This window comes from Solanum lycopersicum, chromosome 12 (genome assembly GCF_036512215.1).
Source record: "Solanum lycopersicum chromosome 12, SLM_r2.1".
In the NCBI taxonomy this organism is placed as follows: domain Eukaryota; kingdom Viridiplantae; phylum Streptophyta; class Magnoliopsida; order Solanales; family Solanaceae; genus Solanum; species Solanum lycopersicum.
Genome location: NC_090811.1, coordinates 41,069,753 through 41,088,635, shown reverse-complemented (window position 1 = coordinate 41,088,635; position 18,883 = coordinate 41,069,753). Strand labels below are relative to the sequence as shown.

At 35.3% G+C, this 18,883-nt stretch overlaps 1 long non-coding RNA gene across 1 annotated transcript; it reads right to left on the bottom strand.

The window, feature by feature from the left end:
- Positions 1-12,493: 12,493 nt before the first annotated feature.
- On the bottom strand, positions 12,494-16,720 carry LOC138340757 (uncharacterized). Its single transcript, XR_011213539.1, has 2 exons — positions 16,441-16,720; positions 12,494-14,166 (listed from the first exon to the last, which is right to left on the bottom strand). It is a non-coding gene; the product is annotated as an uncharacterized lncRNA (long non-coding RNA).
- Between the last annotated feature and the right edge of the window lie 2,163 nt (positions 16,721-18,883).

Sequence of the window (18,883 nt, the reverse complement as noted above, 5' to 3'; positions counted from 1 at the left end):
CCACGAAAAAATACTTAAGTTTTGGGGCCGGAATTGTTGGAGCTTGTGGTGTTCTTGAACTAGGGTTCTTGAGCTTTTTTTCCTGTCTTGCTTCTAATTTTCTATGTTTTGATTTAATGATTTGACTTGGATATGTTTTAATTATGTTTCTAGGCTTAAACTGACTAAAATCTGTTGATTTAGGGTCAAAATGACATAACCTAGGGTTTAAAAGGAGTGGGAAAGGTAAAAAAACCTCTGGGAAGGTTGTTGTCGGGCCTCACGACGGTCAGGACTGGCAGTCCGTTGTGCGGCCGACGCCCCGTCATTGGGTCCGTGGTGAGGGCCTGTTCGACAGGCCTTTACTAAAATGGTCGTAACTTTTTACTCGGAGGTATGATTTTAGCAAGGTAGGTGGTAATGGAAAGATAATTCAATTATCTATCTGTGGGTAGATCATGGGAGACCTAATTAATTTTGTGCTTAGAGTTATGATTATTTTAATTTGACCCAATTGCATTTCCCTTTAGCTGGCTGCAAATTTTCCACCTACGGTCAGATCTACGGACCGTAAGTCCACCTATGAACCATGTTGGTCATCCATAGCTCTTTTAAGAGAGTGGTTGAAGGGATTCTTGATAGACGGTCATGGACTACGGACCGTCGTTTGACCTACGGACCGTAAGTCCGTCTTCGTCCAAGACTTAACCAATTTTTCGAGGCTGAAATTTTTGGGAGTTTCTGATCCCATCGACGGTTGTGTAGGACGGACCGTGGTTCAGGCTATGGTCCGTCGATGCCACCATTTGTAGCACCTGCACATTTTTCTGAAAAACTAATTTTTGGTCTTCTTTGGCTGTGGGGTGTTACATTATCTTCCCCTTGGGAACATTCATCCTCGAATGAAGACTAAACTAGCTGAAATAGAGGGAGAGAGATGAAAACCCCACTACTAAACACTAAGAACTGAGTTCTGACTGAATTGAGTTTTGCGTACATGCAATTACGCTAAAATTGAAATTACAAACTGAGGGAACATGATTCTAAAACTGAATTTACGCATGAATGACTATAAAACTAAAGAGGAAAAATTACCTCAAGCTGGAGTGGAATCAGAAGGAAAAAGGTAAGGATACTTGTCTTTCATAGCTGCTTTTGCTTCCCAAGTAGCTCCCTCTACGAATTGACTCCTCCACAAAACCTTGACTGAAGCGACTTCTATGTTTCTCAACCTTCTAACCTGACGGTCAAGAATCTCAACTGGTACATCCTCATAAGAAAGACTATCTTTCACCGCCACACTCTCTAATGGCACTATAGAGGCTGGGTCACCCACGCACTTCTTCAAGAGTGAGATGTGGAAGACCGGATGCACTGCTGCTAATTTTGCTGGAAGCACTAACTCATATGCCACCTTGCCAATCCTTTTCAAGATCTTGTAAGGGCCTACATATCTGGGACTGAGCTTCCCTTTCTTTCCAAATCTCAATACCCCTTTCATAGGTGAGACATTCAGAAAAACACAATCGTCAACTTGGAACTCTAGTTCCCTTCTCCTTACATCCGCATAAGATTTCTGACGACTTTGGATTGTCTTAAGTCTATCTCTAATGAGTTTCACTTTCTCCATAGCATAAAGGACTGAATCTGGCCCTATCAAAGTTGCTTCATCTACTTCAAACCAACCAACATGAGATCTATATCTACGCCCATATAAAGCCTCATAAGGGGCCAGCTGAATGCTGGAATGGTAGCTATTATTGTAGGAAAACTCAATAATAGGAAGGTGATCATCCCAACTACCTTTGAAATCGTTCACACAAGCTCTCAATATATCCTCTAAGGTCTGAACGGTACAATCTACCTGACCATCAATATGTGGATGAAATGTTGTACTAAGGTTAACTTGAGTACCAAGACCTTTTTGAAATGACTTCCACAAATAAGAGGTAAACTGAGGACCTCTATCTGAGATGATAGAAAAAAGAACCCCGTGCAACATCACAATTTCACTAAGGTAAAGCTTGGCATAGTCCTTTGCCGAATATGTATTCTTGACCGCCAAAAAGCGAGACGACTTAGTCATCCTATCAACTATCACCCAAATTGAGTCATACTGTCTGCTTGTACGAGGTAACCCTGTGATGAAATTCATATTGATCACATCCCACTTCCAAGTAGGAATATCTATCTCTCGAGTCATAGCTCCTGGTTTCTGATGTTCTTCCTTGATTTGCTGGCAATCGGGACACTTACTCACAAAGTCTACTATATCCCTCTTCATGCCATCCCACCAATACACTTCCCGCAGATCGCGGTACATCTTAGTGGAACCTAGATAAATAGAATACCTAGAGGTATAAGCTTCTGCAAGAATATGCTGCCTCAACTCTCCCACATTAGGAACACACAATCTACCTTGGTAGCGAAGTACAACATCTCCCCCTTGGAAGAAAACCTCCACTCTCTGATTGTTGACTGCATCCTTTAGTTCAAGCAAGATCGGATCACTCTCTTGCTTCTCCTTAACCTCAATACAAAGACGATTCTGCCCCATTCTGAAATGTTACACCGCTATCTGATATGATCATAAGGCGAACTCCCAAAGCAAGCCTATGAACATCCTTCACTAGCTCCTTTCTTTTTTCCTCATCAGGGGCTACACTACCCATAGATAATCTACTAAGATCATCGGCCACTACATTCGCCTTACCAGGATGATAATGCACACTTATATCATAATCTTTAAGGAACTCAAGCCATCTCCTCTGGCGAAGATTCAACTCTTCCTGGGTGAACACATACTAAAGGCTCTTATTATCCGTGAACACATCTACATGAACACCATACAAGTAGTGTCTCCATATCTTGAGTGCAAGCACCACTGCTGCAAGCTCGAGGTCATGAGTTGGATAGTTCTTCTCATGCACCATAAGATTTCTAGAGGCATAAGATATAACCTTATCTCTTTGCATCAACACACAACCAAGGCCAACTCTGGATGCATCACAATAGATCACATAACCATATGAACCCTTTGGTAGAGTCAAGACAGGAGTTGTAGTCAATCTAGTTTTCAATTCTGTGAAACTTTTCTCACAATCATCTGACCATTTAAACTTGACCATCTTCCGAGTTAACCTAGTCAATGGTGAGGCTATGGATGAAAATCCTTCCATGAACCTTCTGTAATAACCTTCTAGACCTAAGAAATTTCTTATATTTGTAGCTGAGGTAGGTCTGGGCCATTGTTTCACTGCTTCTATCTTTTGTGAATCTACGCGGATCCCTTTGTTAGATACAATGTGACCAAGGAAAACAACGGGTTGCAACTAAAACTCACATTTAGTAAACTTAGCGAATAAATGGTGATCTTTGAGAGTTTGCAGAACAACTCTCAAATGACTTGCATGTTCTTCCTCACTCCTAGAGTAAATGAGGATATCATCAATGAAGACGATAAAGAACAAGTCTAAGTACTGTTTGAACACTCTGTTCATCAAATCCATGAAAGCTGCAGGAGCATTGGTTAGTCCAAATGGCATAACTACAAATTCATAATGACCATATCGAGTTTCGAAGGCTATTTTCAGAATGTCGCTATCTTTGAATCTGAGCTGATGATATCCCGATCTGAGGTCTATCATTGAGAAACGAATAGCACCCTAAAGTTGGTCAACAAGTCATCAATATTGGGGATGGGATACTTATTCTTGATTGTGACCTTGTTCAATTGTATATAGTCAATACACATTTTGAAAGAACCATATTTCTTCTTTACGAACAATATTGGTGCACCCCATGGTGAAATACTAGGTCTGATGAAACCCTTATCTAGAAGGTCTTTCAACTGCTCTTTCAATTCCTTAAGCTCTGCTAGAGACATTCTATAAGGAGGAATAGAAATAGGCTGGATATCTGGAAGGATATCACTTCTTAATTCGATTTCCCTTTCGGAAGGGAATGTGGGAAGGTCTTCTGTAAATTCACAGACTACTGGAACTGACTCAAGAGTTGGGATTTCAAGGCTAGAATCCTTAACCTAAACTAGATGATAGAGATAACCCTTATATATCATCTTTCAGGCATTAAAGGTAAGAAACAAACAACCCATAGGCGCTAAGATACTACCCTTTCATTCTAAGATTGGTTCGTCTTGAAACTGAAAACGAACAATCCAAGTACTACAATCGACTGAGGCATAAAATAAATTTAATCAATCCATGACTATAATGACATCGAAGGCTACCATTTCTAACTCTACTAGACCTGCTGAGGTGACTTTCTGAGATACTGTGACAGGGTAATTTCGCATACACATCTAGCTGTAACTGGGTCACCGACTAGAGTAGAGACCGACAAAGGCTCTGAGAGAGTTTCTGGACTAACACTGAATTGGACTGTTATATTGAGTTACAAAAGACAAAGTCATGTCTGTTGTCTTTCCACTAAGTGAACCATATGTGAGTCACATCCTTGAGTTTATATGATGCCAATCTCACCTATCACTACAAGTTACTAACATCACACCAAATATTTTCTTGACTTTATTATTGAACTTATGTGGGTCATTACCAACTTGGGACCCTAAAAACTTAGGCGGATTCATCCTAACAAAATCACAAACTCTGGCTCCACTAAACAGTCATTTCTATTAGTAGGTACTAGAACCTACTGATTGTTCTGGTTGGTCATACTCTGAGCCAAAAGCTGAAATGTCATTCTGAAACTCTGCATTTGAACCTCCTTATATGGTACTAGAGGAACTACGTTAGCATTGTGTGCATTAGCATTTTATGCCTAAGCTCTATGAGAAGGCATGATCTTAAGCGCTCAACGTTGAGTTAGAATGGAATTAGATCATACCTTACGCACGATAAGAGTAACAAGAAAGGAAAGTTTTCCTAAAAATACTTTGTAGCCTCCATCTCATTAGATGTGGTGCACTTTACACCCATGAAAAGGACTCTACTTAGTGCGGATTTTGCAGACATCTTAGGACTCTTGAACCTAGTGCTATGATACCATGTTTTGTCACGCCTCGAGCTACCCCCGAAACACAGATACGGAACCTAGGACCACAAGTGATCCCAAGCTAACCCTACTGGCATGATCATAAGCATACTAAAGATAATAAACTGTTGCGGAAGCTAAATCATACTTAAAATGAAAAGATGGGGAATGCCCATTTTCTATAACTAAGATATTTGAAAACAATGAGTTTAATATAAAAGAAATATTAACTCAATACTAAGCTGAATCTAACTATGTCTGAAAATAGCCTCTAAACAAGACTAAAAATACTGGGACAAGCCCCAGCTAAATCTAGTAAAAACTGAAACTAAATGACTAAAGACTAAAATGAAACTCATGCTTGTTGTCCTCGGAGAATGAGGACTCACCACTGAATCTGCCTGGAGATCGGGAAATCGACCTATGCGTGATCTGGATGCTGAGAACCTGAACCTACATCACGAGAAGATGTAGCGCACGTATGCGTCAGTACTTGAAAGGTACTGAGCATGTAGGATAGAGTAAAGCTAAAATAAAACATAACTGAACAAGCACAAAAACAAGTATAATAATCTGAACGTGATGTGCTAATTTTTTAGCTAACTGGATGCGATGACCAATTTATAACATGCTGAAACTTAATACTGAATATACTGATAAATGGTCAACGCAGAGAGTCTAACTGAACTGTAGGAGCTACTAATAACCGATAATAAAACCACATGAGCTAAATGTGGAATCTGATGTATAAAGGCATGCTGGCGTGATCACTAAACAGATTGCCCACTGAGGGGACTTACAACCTACTTGGCTAGTAGTTCTGGAACTATTGGGTACGCTAAACCCTAGTCCAACTCGGTATTATGCTACTCCCAATGAATTTTGTAAATTAACTAATTATATCTGAATTTTTTTAAATACTGGATAGCTCGAAACTGAACATGCAAACTGAGAATGAAACAATTAATCTGGCAATTATACATTTATAACTGAGGCATGCATATCTGAAGTGTCTGAAATATATGACCTAGCATGTGTAATTCAAGAACTAAAGAAATACAAAGCTAAGGTTCTGAATTCAAGCGATAATCTGAATAATAACAGTATACTCTTATTTGGAACATATATTTAATAAATTTATGAAGTTATATCAAAGTTCTAGAAACCCTAGGTTTAATCGTGATAAGAGAATCAAGAACTGACTGAAACTAAGGACCCAATGGGTGAAAGGAACCCACTAGTGAAATTCCACATACCTGGTGATGAAATCCATAGAAAAATACTTGAGTTTCTGGGCTGGAACTGCTGGAGCTTGTGGCGTTCTTGAACTAGGGTTCTTGAGTTTTTTTCTCCTCTCTTGCTTCTAATTTTCTATGTTTTTATTTAATGATTTGGCTTGGATATGTTTTAATTATGTTTATAGTCTTAAGATGACTAAAATATGATGATTTAGGATCAAAACAACGTAACCTAGGGTTTAAACGAGCGGGAAGGTCAAAATGACCTCTGGGAAGGTTGCTGTCCGGCCTCACAACGGCCAGGACTGACGGTCCGTCGTGCGCTCGTCGTTGGGTCCGACGTGAGGTCTTGTTCGACAGGCCTTTACTAAAATGGGCATAAATTTTTACTCAAAGGTCTGATTTTATGATAATTCAATTACCTATATGTGGGTAGGTCATGGGAGACTAATTAATTTTTGTGCTAAGAGTTATGATCATTTTATGTTGACCCAACCGCATTTCCCTTTAACTGGCTACAAATTTTCCACCTACGGTTAGACCTACGGACCGTAGGTTCACCTACGAACCATGATGGTCATCCATAGCTCTTGTCATAGAGTGGTTGAAGGGATTCTTGATCGACGGTCACGGACTACGGACCGTCGTTTGACCTACGGACCGTAAGTACATTCATCGTCCAAGACTTAACCAATTTTTCTAGGCTGAAGTTTTTTAGAGTTTTTGATCCCATCGATGACTGTGTAGGAAGTACCGTCGTTCAGGCTACGGTCCGTCGATGCAACCGTTGGTAGCACCTGCAGATTTTTCTAAAAAACTAATTTTTGGTCTGTTTTGGCTATGGGGTGTTACACAGATGCAACTGGTTCTAAAATCTTTATCGACTTGTCCTCCTCTCTGATATTCCTAAAGAAGTTTATCATTTCGCAAAGGAATTTGTACTCTTGATCATTAGAAATCATACTCACTAAGTGGTTTTGATCACGAATTGGGTTAATGGTCATATTGTGAGTGCTTTGATCATCTACTACACGATGACTCCATAATTTATTAGCTTCTCTATCTCTCCCTTAAAGGTCTAACAGGTATCAGTAATGTTTCCTGGGCCCCTGAATGGTACTCACATCTTTCATTGGCCTAGAAACCTGGAGCATTTGGTTTCAGACGATGTGGTGGGTACTCATTCTTTCTTAACTTTTGAAAAAAGTTGGAGTACGACTCTCCTAATGGAGTGAATTTCCTTTTTTGTGCCTTCTTTTTAGCATAATTTTGCATAGGATTAGGGTTATAAGGGACCAGATACGATGGTCGTTGTGGGCGAAGGTTTCATTGAGTTGGGGCTAAAAAATGTGGGCGATTAAGAGGATGCAAATATGATTGAGCATTGAAGCCCATGTATGGAGATAGAGATATTGTATATGAAAGGTCATAAGGGTAATAATTTTGAGGATAGCTAGATTGTCCTGAACTGGTGGGTAAGGACAATTTGAATTTCTTTTAGAACCCCTAGACCCTAATGTCATCGAAGAGACTTCCTCTTTTCTTTTACGATTTCCAAAACATTATGAACCACCTAAGATGACCTGTGTGGTAGCTTTGATTGTCGCCTGGCTTACAATCTTTCGTGTTTTGAGACCACTTTTGACCATTTCACCAAATTTGATTGTTGTGTGTAACGGTCTTCCCATTGCGGCTATCAAGTGGTGGAAGTAATCAGGATCTTAAGCCTCTATGAAGATATCAACCAGTTATTACTCATCTAATGGTTTCTTGACCCAGGCTGCTTGTTCCCTCCATTTGGTAGCATATTGTCTAAAGCTTTCATTTGGCTTCTTTCTCATATTAGAGAGTGTATTGTGATCTGGCATAATGTCGACATTGTACTGAAATTGTCTAACAAAATCTTGAGTCATATCATCCCATATGTGCCAATGGGAGATCTTTTGGTCTATAAACCATTTTGAGGCAACACCAGTCAGGCTCTCACCAAAATAAGCCATGAGCAATTCCTCTTTAACCTAATGCATCCGGAAGTTGATTGCAGTATCTCTTAAGGTGAGTTATGGGATCATCGTGCCCATCATACTTATAATTCTCAAGGGTTTTGAATCCAGGTGGCAGGTGGACATTTGGGAACATACACAAGTCTTTGAACGCGACACTTTTGTTCCCTCCTGCACCTTGCTTACATTTCCCGTCTGTTTCGATGCTTTTTATTTTTCTCAACATTTACTCTTGCTATGATCCTTGAGTTGGTCTCCCAAAATCAATAAGGTATCCAAATCATATAGAGTTAGGGCCCCCGAGTTCTATCCTAGGAGTATAGTACTGCTCTAGATGAGTGGTGAATTGTCCTTCTTGAGCTACTCATTATGTCATAGTCGGTTGTGGGTGAGAATAGAATGACGCAGCTATCGTGACAATGGGATTATTCCTAAATAGCATGCCTTGATGGTGTGTTTTCAATGGTTTGGCCCAACAATTATCAAATGGACCATACTCTAGAGAGAAAAAAGGGTCTGATATTGAGAGCTGAGAAGATGAAGATTGGATACTAGGGTTCTTAGGAAACCCATGAATAGACGTTGGTGGCTCTTGGCCATTGGTCCAGGCTTTCCACAACTATGTCATAGCATGTCTCAATGTACGGTTTTCTTCAACAATGGAGGATCAGGTCGTTGAATCAATTGGAGTATCCACTGGGTTCACCACAATTTCGGTATTGGTTGTCATTGACGCTCTTACCTTAGACCTGGTAAAGTATGCCTGTTATGCTAGTTTACCAATAATCAACCACCGAAAGCTTACTAAAGTAAAGTGAAATGAACAAACTCGTTAGAGGTTAGACAATTTTACACATCAATCACACGTTTGTTTATCACATAGTAACATGAGTCCAGAAGGTCATTATCTCATCCCAGCTTTGCTTCGCTCATTGCCTTTCCTTTTTTTCTCTTTTTTTTTAAAAAAAAAGTTTTGATCGGGCCCTTTGGAGGTTGCCTACGCATCATGTCGTTGTATGAATCAGATCATTACGTAGTTCTAAAATTTAGAAAAATCAATAAAATTAATTTGGAAAATAACATTAAAAACCCTTTCGTTCATTCCCAAAAACTTCAAGCAAAACGACAAAATCAATGGGTTTAAACCAATCCTAATCAACATGATCTCTGTAAACACCAAACTTTAAACGGAAAATTGAGTCTATAAACAGAACAAAATGAAACAAACAAACAAACAAAATAAAATAACTAAACTTTCATTCAATCTTCATCCCTTTCTTGGGGCTTTCTTTGTTCACTCAAGGTCTCGCACAAATTCAACAACACCTTCGCCAGATGGAGAAAAATAGACCGTGCTTTCTCAGCCACTTCTGGATTATTCATACGACGTTGATTTTAAAAAATATAGGAGGTTTGTTCTGCCAGCTGATGAACTTGACGCCTAGCCCTTCCCATATTTTGATGACAATTATTTAATCAAGCCTGATCATCACCAAGATTGTTCCTCAAGAGGGCCTCTCGCTTCTCTGTTGCTTTAAGTTGAATATAAAGTATTTCTCTCTCAACAATCACTTTTCTTTGCCCCTCTAGGATATCTACACAATGACTAATCTTTCCTTTATAGTCTTCTAACTGATGCATCCATCATAACGTTTCTTTCTTGAATTTCTCCTTTGGACACTTAAGTTCTCCCTTTTGATAATGCACGCCTTTTCAGATGTCACTAAGTCCCTCTTCAATCGAAAGATCTCAAAACTCTGCTCCTTTTTTATCTTTCGTGCCAAGTGAATTCTACTATCCAACTCTTCCTCTAATCAGGATTATTTCACCTCTACATGCTTTAAATACCCTTACACTTCTTGAAACTCCAACTGATGATTTCTTTCTCTTTGGACTTGAGCGTCTTGCCGGGCAATGGTCGTTTTGGCCTTCTCTAACAGTTTTTTGATGTCTTTGTCACGACGTAAAAATGGACGTGATGGCACTCGTCTTATAATTCTGTCAAGAAAAAACAGCCTAAAACCCAACTAATATAGTGAATGGAGAAGTAAAACGTGAATAAAAGTCTAATACTATAAAATACTGAAGAAAACAAGGTCATGTTGATTAAACCCCCAAAATCTTGTAGTCACGTGTACAAGCCTCTACAGTATTACAAATAAATTAAAATAAAATAAAAGTCTCATATGACATTGTTTCTAGAGTAAAACAAGATCATAAATAGGAGTAAGACTGAAATGACAAGAAACTACCTCACAAAATCTCCGTAAGAAGATTCAGAGAAAAGAAAATATCATAAAGGTCCAGGCTAATAACTTACAAAAAATTGTAGAAGTTAGGGGTTAGTACCAACCACACGGTACTCAGCAAGTAAACCTCTAAACACAAGCTAAGGGGATAAAATAAGGGTACTCTTTACCGCAGCTGAACCTCCACAACTACAATTTGCATAAAACCAGTCCAACCTAATAGTTCACCATTTACAAGCATATATCTCAACAACATTCTTACAATCACATATTCTCAACAACAAGCTCAATCTTCATCAATTACAACCTCCACAAAAAGGCACTCACGATATCAGCAACATACAAGATCAAGTTCATCAAATAAAGGTAATAAAATATCAAGTATTTTCCAACCACCAATAAAATACATAATCATAAAGAATGAAGGATGTCATGGGATGCAATGCAATATGACACTTTGAATGATATGCCTCAAAATATCATGTACTCTTTCAATCGTATTTATATGATACACCTCGGATATACATCAAGAGTTGCATGACTCATGGAAGACACACGAGGTTTATAGACCGACACGGACGATCTCCATGTGTTTGTGTAAACGATCTCAACACACTCTCATAGATCAAATAAATTTCACACAAACGATCTCCACGTGCCCAAATTATAATCATAACTTCTCCATCACAGAGATGATCTCCATGTGCGGAAATAATCATAACTCGATCTCAAAACAAACGGTCTATGTGTGTTAGACCTTTACTCATATCCAATATCATGTCAATTCATGTACACAACATGATATCAAATAAAGGGAATGGCGCAACATCTCAATAAATCAAATGTAACTATGACATATAATTACCTCAATTATCACAATTATACGGGTTTAGTATAAATAGAATCACACATAATAAATCAAGTCAATAATATATCAGCTAATGATTATATACTTTGGCATTCTCGGATTAGAATCCACATTCTATAGTAATAAACTGTCTTTATAACACCGGTACTTGTACCACACACACAAACAATTAATCAGATTGTCTTTTATTGTCTCTTTTCATCATTAGAATAAGTCAAGGTGGACCAGTCAACCATTCACCAAGTATCATTACTCCCAAACACATACCACAAGTAAATACACAAATTTCATACACTTAACAAGGGTTTAGAAATCCACTTGCCTAAATCAAATAAAAATTCGCTCCCAAACTTAAGCCTTTTCCTTTTGGGGGACATCCAACTCAAGCAATATATCACATCAATAATCATAATAATATTTTGAAACTAAACACAACCACATTACTTCTTGTCTAGACTAGACACACAAATTCACTCAAATTTATAATCAAATCCCTAATCTTGATGCCAATAACATGTCCACTCTTTCAATTTTTTCCAATTTCAAGTCTAGTGTTAAGTTTTCATTCTCCAATACCATAAATCTAATGGTATTTATATAATGTAGTACTCCATATATTTCATTAGATATATCAATATTATTAAAACTTAATTTATGAGTTAACTATAACGACAAAGTAAAAGAAGAACCCTAAAATTAGTGACAAACCCGTAGCTTAAGTCACTAACTGAAACTATCAATCATCACTATTCAAAATATTATATTATAACTATTAATAATAACCCAATCACAACTCATTCTAGTAGTATCAAATTTACAACAATAATGTGATTTGTTGTTCAACTTTTAAGAGCCAAAATGACAACCATTACCTGTGTGTGTGTGTTGTGTGTGTGTGCAGCAATTTATGAAAGGATGTCATAGCAATTAAAAGCAGGCAGAGATGGAAGGATTTAGTTGAGTTTTTCTTGCGTGCAGTTCATCCTCCTTGATTCGTATTCACGTCGCCGCCCACAGGTTAGTTTTTTGATCCTCTTTATTTTCTTTTCTAAATAAATATATATATTAAAAGTGTTAACCTCTTAACTTATTTGAATATGTGAGTCAAATGGTGTTGAAGGATTTCCCACGGCGCAGCAGTTCTTCCATACCAACTTAGCTGCCCGGCGCTGCTATTGGCATAACAACCGGTACACCATATGTTCCAGGTACAAGTCAAGTTGAATTTACAAAAAAAAATCAGTGTTAGAAGTGTTCAAATTCATAAATTCACTACGAAACAAGGCCGGAGCCAATTTGAGACTTTGGAAAACTTCAAATAGTAAACTGAAACTTTAAATAAATTATGGCATTGCGTATTAGATACCAACTTAATAAATAAATTATTTAATATCTACTCTCAATTGAACAACTGTAGTTATCGAATAATTTCAAAATCTCAAACCAACTTCACGAACTAATCATAAATGACTCGGGAAAACTATCGAGATGGATAAAACTATAATTTTTACGATAATTTTTAAGGGTGACTTTTCGAGTCATTACAATCTTGGTCCTTTCTTTTCGTGTTGGATCCTTCCAGAGTGTCACCTAATGTCAATGGATCACGAAACCACGATAGGTACCCATGAACCACTTTTCCTTTATCTTGCTCCACAGTCATTTCACTTAACTCAAAAATTATACTCTCGTACCAGATCGTTAGAATATCTTTGCTATTAAAGGCAAAATCTGACAGAGTGTCATATATAAACCTACTCACGTCATCATTGGGTGAGATTTCTTGAACTCTAGCTAGATGAAACATAACCAGAAGTGGGGCATAGGGTTGAACACCTCTAAGACCAATCAACACAAGAAACGAGATATCACTAGACATACAAATGATATCCATAGCTGGGAGCCAGTAATAATTCCACATTATTTCATCAGATGTGTTCACCGAAAGTTTTTCTTCACACGCTGAAATTTCTTTTGGAAAATCAATTTGTGCTTATCATTCCTTATGGGAGGAAACATAATTACATCAATCTTAAGTGAACCTAAGCACACAATCATGGTGATAAAGATGGTCCAAAAAACATATTTGAAGCAAGATACTGCAGCCTTTAAAGTACATTTCCCCATTTATGCATTTAGTTAATGCACAGAACATATCTACCAGGATCATAGGAATAATAATATAACTTTCCACGGTGGTCAACGCCTTCACTACCCAGCCAGACAAATGTGGATATGTTTGTCCCATTTGGGGAAGACAATGCGCCCCAAAACGCAACCATGAAGGCAAAACATTGATTCGCCTTCCAAACCTCTTCACCCCCTTGTTTGATAAGTTGGTACCCATAGTTTTTAAATCCATTATTTTGACCAACCTCTCGCATAGAAAGTCCAACGAAATCCACCGATTTTTCAAATTCTTCTTCTCTATTTGATTAATTTTGAGAAATTTTCAAAAAAAAATTGGCATCGATATTTTTTGAGATTATTGACTTTTTATCGCCTCGAACACCGGACCACTTCCCCATGAAGCTGGCGATTTCTTCCAGAGTTAGTGTTATTACAAAGTTAGAAAATTGAAACACATTATGTTTTGGATCTCAGAAAGGAATTAATGCCTCGATCACATCCCTTCTAGAGTCAATCTCCATTATATGCACTAGATGTCCCAAATGCTCTTTTATTCTTCTTTGCTCATAACTCCCTATGTCACTCCACCATCGTCATAGATCTTTGAATTGTGTCGACGATCATGAACTATGAAATTCCTTCACTTCTTGGACTTTTGGAACCCTGTCCTTTGGTCAGAGGTGCCACTTGTACCGTTGAATAAAATTTAATTAATGTTCTATGAAAAACTCTAATAGAGTGAGGTAAGAAAAGTGAAAAAAAAAGAAGATAAAATACACGTGTTTACAAATATCGAAATCGATAAGGGATGTCTATGTATCTCATTTTAGTGAGAGTCAGTTGTGCGTAGGTTATAAGAACCATAAGACTCACTTGAAAGATCATCCTTTTTATTTCAACCTCTTTTTCTTTCTCTTTTTTTTAAAAAAAAGAAAAAATAAACAAAACTCACAAAGTTATTTTAAAGCTAGTCAACAATTAATATTTTTGGTGTAGAGTGGGTACCTATCTTAGATTTTCTAATTTAAATGCACTCGATATAAATAAATGTATCATGATAGGGATTGTTTTGCCAGATTTAGCATTTAAATAGAAGGTGTCTGTACTGGCTTTACTCGAGCTGACAACTCAAGTCGGAGAGGGTCAGCGTACCGGTGGTGGTCCGATCCCGCTTAACATGTCTGATAACCTAGAATTAAGAGTGTAACTGCACATTGACTCATCCTAAACAGAGGTCATGTGGGGCGTATTCGCACACACAGTATATAACAAAAATTTCAAAACTCAGAGGGTGTGCGAGAGATGACAAAAATAACATCAAAACAATGAATCATTGAAATAACACAATTACCCAACAAACACAAAATTTATCCAAATAATCAAAATAGTCAAATACAGTTAATGTACAAAGCTCGAATTCTAAAAGAAGTCTCCAGCGGGGTCGTCAGATTTCTCACACCTTCTCCATTTGTTTTTACAATTGTTAAGGATATGACGGGTTTTTAAAAAAAAATAAGTAAAGAAACATAGTATTTTTTAGAGTCTCCGCTTGAAATTTTGTTTTTTAGGTGTTTTAAGTCACCTGATAATTTCTAATTTAAAATTAAAAAAAATCTTTTATTTTGAGTTACAAAAATAGAGATTATGTTAGGAAATTTTATTGACCAGAGGGAAGGTATGAGGCATTCCCCTTCCCGGAATTACGTGATTCTAGCACGATCGCTTTATTAACTTATATTTGACTTAAAAAAAATTTGGATGAAAAAAGTAAGTTTGTATTAGTTTCTATTTTTTAAAAGAAATGATTGGCCAAGAAGCGTAACTGCACACAAGACCTCTTTTAATTTTTAGAAAAAAAAACAAGGATGGTAACCGGACACATGGTGGTAGTTTAAATTTTATATATTATTTCTTAAAATAAACTGATAACTAATTATTCAAATATTACTTAAAATGAATAAATGAATTTGTTGCAACATATAGACAAGAAAATGATTTTTGTTTATTTTTATTTTTTTGCAAATTACTAATGAACATTTTTTTTTTAAAAAAAAAACAAATATATATATTTAAGTATTACTACTTGATAAGAACAATTAAAAAATGTTTTTAATATATACAATAATAAGTAAGCCTCCTGTTAAAACAAGTAATGACATACTAATTTTATTTTATTTTTATTTTTTATATTAAAACAATTTCAGAAAGGACTATTTTAGTAAAATTTATATTTTATACAAAATGCCTACTTTGTTCTCTTTTTAAAAAAAGTTGCAAAAATAGTCAAATCTATCTAATAGTTAAATTACTAACAAAAAATAGTCTATTTTGTATTTTGTTTCAATAGTCATTTCAGATATTTATTTAAGAGAGAGAAAAAAACATAATTTATGAAATGATCAGATTTATATTTTTGAAAAAATGACCAAATTTATTATTTTTTTTTTGCAAAAATGATCAGATTTACATTTTTTGCAAAAATGACAAGATTTACATTTTTTGCAAAAATGACAAGATTTACGTTTTCTTGCAAAAATGATCAGATTTACTTTTTTTGCAAAAATGACAATATTTTTATTTTTTTAAAAAAATATCAGATTTACAATTAATTGCAAATGACCAGATTTACCCCTTTTTTATAAAATGACCAGATTTACATTTTTCGCAAAAAAGCCTCTTTTTTATTAAAAAAAAAGTCACCAGAAAATTGTTGTTGTTATTATTATTTAGCAAAACATGAGTTTACTCACTAATTCTACAATGAAGTAAAATTAAACTAAACACCTATATATATATATATATATATACACACACACACAATAATAATAATAAACATAATCATAGAAGAATCACAATAGACTTAACTAAATCAAACAAACTTAATACAAACAACTTAACCAAAACATAAAAAGAACATAAACAATAATTCAAGATTACATTCTGAAATGTAAGAGAGATACCTAAAGTTGATGACAAGCAAATAATGAAACTAAGTTTGATTTAATTCCAAAGACCACCAAAGAGGAAATATACATTTTAGAAGAAGACTTTTTTTCTTATGATTTTCCTTCTTCCAATTTTTTCTCTTTTTGTTTTTTGTTTTCTTAAAATGAAAGAAGAATGGGGTTTAAATAAGTGTTGAACATTAAACCCCCCACCCCCACTCTTCTTGAAAACATAAGAGTTTATGCATACATTGAACTCTTGTATTTTTCAAGGTGCCACCAAAATGACCAATGAAATTTCCCCCTTTTATTTTTTAGATTAATTAAAAGACAGCATTACCCTTTTAGATGACTTATTTCTTTTATTCATTAATTAAATAATAGTTATAGGAAAAATCACCCTATATACACATTTAAGAGTAAATAATACGGTTTTTAATGTACTTTTAAAAAATTCTTGCTTATAACAGATTATTTACGGGTTATGACATATCAATTATGCTTAATTTTATTTAAAAATTAAATTATATTTATATAATAAATCATTAATCTATTTATAGGTTTTTATTATTAATTAATAATAGGTAATTTATTTGATTTCACTTTTTTTTTCAAAACAAAATTTTCAGTTACCCAATTATAGGGATTTACTTCATACACATTTCCTTTCCTTGATTACCGTTACCATCACAATCTCCCATTCGTCAACCCCCCCCCCCCCCTCCCCCCCCCCCCCTTCCACACGCTTATTCACTCATACACTCCACCACCCACTATCACACTTTCACCATTGTTTCTCATTAAGCATAACCTCAAAATGGTTGATGGAACTTCAATTGATGATGTTCATGTTTCAACTTTCAATATATTATCTCAAACATCCCGCCTAAAATTCTTGAAATTTCGACGACGGGTCAATCGAAGGAGAAATTTGCCGAATCAAAGAAAAGGGTGACTCTGGCAAATCCAAAGGGAAAGAAGAGGAAGAAAAATTTGTTGAAACTCATCCTGATTTTGATTCCGACTCAATGGAAATCACTCTTGATTTCAATTCAGATTTTGGTAGTCAAATAAAAAAACAACAAGAAATGTTTATGTTGCTCAATCTTCAAAATCATCTACAAAAAAAAAAAAGCAACAAAAAAAAGAATCAAAATTACCAACATCCAAAATGCCAAAAAATATGTTAGGGTAAGTTTTTTATTTAATTTATTTTCACATTACTCAAAATCTTTATTTTTTTATAGGGATAATGCACAAGTACCTCCTCAATCTATGCCTGAAATCTCAGAGACACACTTATACTATATTAGGGTCCTGTTACCCGCTGTACTTATTTTATTAATAATTTTCTACCCGTTTGGGGCCTACGTGGCACTATCTTGTGGTTTCAACGTTGGTTGACTTTTTTTTAAAGATACTGCCACGTAGGTCGAAAAGGGGAAAAAAATACTTATAAAATAAGTTCAGCGGGTAATAGAATCTTAGTATAGAATAAGTGTCTCTATGAGAATTCAGACATCGGTTGAGGGGTACTTGTACATTTTCTCTTTTTTATTTAACATTATTATTTTTGTTATTTCAGATGTCTTGTTCATGTGTAATTTGTTCCAAAGCTAAATAAAATGTTTATGGGTCTGACTATAAGTTTGGGTGATGTATGTTGTATGAATTATGATACAATATTGGTATGAGAATGATATGAATTATTTATTGACATTAATGTGGTTATATATTAATTGTGTACAAACATATGAATTATTAAATTGGTATGAAAATTGTATGATCTTGTTTAACTAATCTGTTTTGTATAAATTTAGAACAATATTGATATGAAATTGGAACATTTCCTATTTCCAAGGTTTTTTTTATATTAATTTATTAAAATTGTTAAATTATTTCTAGAGGATTTCGATGAATTTTTGAATATAGCTATAGTGCACATGAAGCTGGTATGATTTTTGAATAAAATTTGTATGATTTTCTTGATAAATATTTTGTTTGGCAGTACTAAAATTTATGTATATGCATGTGTATGAAATATGAATAATTATTGTATGAACATACTTTTATATTTTGTTTATCAATGTTTATATCATTTTATTTATTTTAATTTAATTTCTATGATATAATTAAATTATAAATATGTTTAAAATATAGTTATTGCTGGAATGAAAATTGAACAGTTTGTATATGTAGTATATTTTAATGTAGTATAAACAATTTTATTTTATAGGCAAGGAAGATATACATACATTGAGTTTCATGTACAAACATGAATGTCTTTGGTGATCTCTTGTCTTTGAGAGGTTTCAACAATTTTTGAACAAATACCTTTTGGTGTATATTATGACATGCACCATATAAAGATTCAATGTCAATTATTGCGGCATTTGATGATTCTTGAATCTAAAAATGTAAGAAATGATATATTTATTGTGAAAATAAACGGTATAGA